We start from the raw sequence: 4,331 nt of genomic DNA on the forward strand, positions 1-4,331 counted from the left end.
GAAACATCAGAAAGATTCCCTGTGTTTTCTGAAATCCATGCCTCAGTGCTTACATCCATTTATATGCTTAATTGCTGAGGAAAGAATAAAACAATTATAAATTTCCTTAATGTTGTCTCAAAGGAAGAGACCTAATGGTGAATAGAATTGGAGAATAGAATTTTTTAATCAAAGATTTAGGAAAAAAAATGAACAACTAAAGCTTGTTCCTGGTAATCTGGAAATAAAATTTCTGCCTCATAGGATTTAATAGTGAAATTGGGAGCATATGACTCTAATCTAGAAAAATTATACTAGATAATGATCTGGTTGGCATGGAGAATTTGTAATAAAGATGTAATATATATACCAATCTATTATTTTAGCATTTGAAACGAGAATTTTCATAGTACCCAGGTTGACAGTGATTGGGATCAAATTTAACACACACAACTTTATGCTGTTACAGTTAGAACCTGGAAGGATTATTCTCTCAGAAAATAAATAAACACACATGTGCATACTCCCTCCCCAACACATATACGATCATGATACTAAAAATGTAGAGGCATTGACATGAAGTGCTTTTTTTTAATATAAAAATATGTACTTTTTAATTGTAGGCTAGATCTTCCTTGGGTGCTCAGAAAAAATGACACAAAACAGACAAATAAATTATGCACTCAGTGTAGGAATCCAGGCTGGATATTATAAAATCAGAAGGTGTCAGCATAGAAAATCATTAAGACTGAATGAGATCACTAAGAGAATGAAAGTGACCAAAAAAGAGAAGCATTCCTGAATCTAATGACCATCAACATTTAGAGATTAAGGAGAGGAGAAGGAATCAGCAGAAAAGGCTAAGGAGTATTCCCAGAGAGACAGGACGAAAACTGAGAGAATGGTGTGTCCTGGAGGCCTTAAGAAAGGCCTTAAGAAAGTCTTAAGAAAAAGCAATTAACTACGTGTAACGCAGATGTTAGATTAATTGAGTGAGTTACCATGGGATTCAGTGATGTGGTTATCACAGGTGACAATAATGCTGGTCAGTGTTGGATGAGTGACAGAGGTAGATACCTGGCTATGATGGGTTTAACAGAAAATGAAATTTGGGAGATAAAAATAAGAGCCCATAAAGGCAAAATTCAAAGAATTTTGGTATGAAGAGATAGAGAGAAAAGGACAAAAAACACAGCCAAGTGTTCTTCTCTTTCTTTTTTTCCCTAAGCTGACATAAATAATGTATTATGTCACATTAGTGTGATAAGGACTAGAATCTTCTAGAAGGAAAAACTTTTATGCGGGAGGGAAGGAAGAGTAATGTTCTTCAGTAGGTTAAGACAGGATGGACTCCAGTGGTGTGAAGTGACATAATTAAGTGTTAACTTAGTGACTTAACTAAGAGCCTGGGCAGTACATTCACACAAAAAGACGAGTCTTCAGAGTATCAGATCAAAGGGAATAGGAAGATATTATAGGAGGTTTTTGAAGGTAAATTATGGAAGTGCAATATTGAGAGTTAGATAGCATAATTATCTAAAAATTCTGTATGTCATTAGCTAGGTATCCTGCATTTCCTTAAAAATTCTTGTTTAGTTAATTTTTTTCTTCTTCTCTATTTTCTTCTCTCTAAATATCTGAGAAGACCAAATTCAGAGTCTAATGAGAAAATGTGTTGGGAGGAGATAATTATTTAAAACAGTGACCTACTTACAAAACCTAAAAAGAATTGCCTAAAAGAGTAAGAAATATTTATATAGGAGATAAGATACACAAAAATAGGAGCAGTAAGGAGAATTAGAAAACCCCTAAGCTGCCTGCATAACATTTTGCACTGGGAAATAATACAGAAGAATATTTTAAAAAGAAAAAAATAGAGGATGATGGAAGCATGGATGGGCTGCTTGGATGGATGGATGCATGGATATAAATATAAATATAGATATGAAAAAAAAACTAATACAAACTAATGGAACAAACCAATACAAATACAAACACAAACAAAATGAAATGTGTGATAAATTCCTAGAAAATACATTAAAAAAGCAAAACGACTGTCATGGAAAAATAAATAGCTTTTGGTTATGATTTCCTTATCTTAGATTCTTCTTGCTTGGTACAATTATCTATTATATACTAGCTCCACAAAGTAAGTTCAGGAATGTTGTTCTTTTGCTATGCTCTGAATTGTTCTGCACATTAAGTTATTATAAGTTGTTCTTGTAATTCATGTATAAAATTATTTCATAATTGTGTGAGTGTATGTGTTGATTTTTAACCAATAATTTGGTGTCCAAAATGGCTTTAAAAGTTTATTCATTACAGCATTTTATTTTTGTGTCAGTTTGGGGAATGTAGATTTTTCAATGAAATTATTCATAAGTGTGTTCAAAATTGTTTCATTTTAAATTTTTGAATGTCTGTCTATTCTTATGGAGTAATAATTTTTATCTGTGTATCTTTCATGAAACTTGCCCGCTCTTGCCAGAAGTTTTCCTGTTATTCCTTAGATAAAGCTGTTAGGATCTTGGATACTTCAGTTGTACTTTGTTTTCCATTTCATTATGTTCTACCTTTTTCTTTAAAATTGCTCTCCCTCTAGTTTCTTTTTGATTTACTCTATTTTTCCATTTCCAGTTTGTCAAATGGTTATTTAATTTGTGATTTTTCTCCTCTGTTACATATATTTAAAACTAAAAAGTGCAAAAGTGCAAATGTTACATATATTTAAAACTAACATGTTTGTGCATGTGTGCAACAAAACAATTAACTTTTAGTTAATTTAATCATTTATCAGCAAGTTGTTTTTCAGGGTATTGTTTTCAACCCAGATACAGTTTGTATTTCGTTCTTCCTCATTATCTTTTGATGGTTGAATTCTCATTTGTTTTTGTTGGTGTCAAAAACTTCGTATGATATTCATACTTTGATATAAATCCAGACCACTTACCTTTTTTGTTGAGCTTTTCAGACACCAGCCGCATAGTAGAAATTCAGTGTGAAAACGCACGTGTGGATACAAATTCTTCAGGGATTTATTTTCCTCATTTCACAAACCCAGCATGGGATCATTAAGTTCCTTGTAAGTCTCCAGGCATTTCAGGGATGGAGTGTGGGTCTGAGTACCTTGAACCAGCCCTGAGTTAAGGCTATAAGATTTTTCTATTCTTCCCTGTGCTGTTTTAAAAGCCCAAGGTTCTGAGGTTCCTGGTGGCTCTGTTGGCTGAGTGTCTAACTCTTGATCTTGGCTCAGGGCTTGATCTCATGGTCTAGAGTTCAAGCCCTAAGCTGGGATCCTACCCCCCAAAATCAACTAATCAATCCATCAGTAAAGACCACAGCCTCATTGCTAAGATGTGTAAATATTTCTGTACCTGCTTATCACTTTGTTTTTCCTTCCCTTCTCTCTCTTGGCTGTAGTGACTTCTACTATAGCCTAAACTCAGCTATTTATGCAAACTAAACAAACACTTTATATTTAAACTAGAATATCTATTTATTTTGTATCACCAGGTTAAAAATATATACATTTTTTTCTCATAATGCCAAATATGAAAATTTATTTTTTTTTTCCGGATAGTTAGAGTCAAGCTTAAGGAGAATGAAAACCCCACTACAACTTTGTATTAGCTCTGATTTGAAAGTAAATCTACCCTGTAAGGAAACTGCTCACTTAATTCTGGTGGATACCCACTGGAAACCATACCTCAGAGCCTTTTAGTCTCCATTCTTGGTGCCAGTGGAAAACATTTTGTTTTCTTACATATAACTGGGAACTTGGAGAACATGACTTCACTGAGTTTCAATTGATCCAATGAAGTACACTGAAAGGAGCTAAAGGGGCAGAATGTATGTTAAGGGGGACACTAAGGCAATAATAAAGTAAATATATCCTCAGAAGTGCCTTCTTTGGCAGTATATTGTTAGATGATGTCTTGGTAAAAAGTCTGACCCATGCTGAAGGTTTAATTGAATTACAAGGCGTTAGACTTCGATTGTGTCCTGTCCCATCCCTGTCACTTTTAATATATTGAATAATTTTCCCAGTAGAAACATCATTACTTCACAATTCTTCACATTGCACTAAGGAATATGTTAAAACAACTTCATTTTCACAGAAAATTAACTGAAAATTCCCCTATAAATTCTCTTCCACTTTCAAAATGGAGACTTACTAAAATTTATCACGCAGTATAATTTAAATAGTATAAAAATTTAAATAATAGGGCCCACAAAATAAGCCATAAGCCGATGTTTTAAGCAGAAGATAAAAAACAAGTATCATATTCTGCTTAATTAACTCAGTAGTTACCTGGATATTACAGTACATGTTGTCTTACTGGAAAATATAA

The sequence above is a fragment of the Mustela putorius genome, unplaced genomic scaffold (assembly GCF_011764305.1).
Source record: "Mustela putorius furo isolate JIRA1106 unplaced genomic scaffold, ASM1176430v1.1 tig00000508_pilon_pilon_pilon, whole genome shotgun sequence".
Taxonomy (NCBI): domain Eukaryota; kingdom Metazoa; phylum Chordata; class Mammalia; order Carnivora; family Mustelidae; genus Mustela; species Mustela putorius.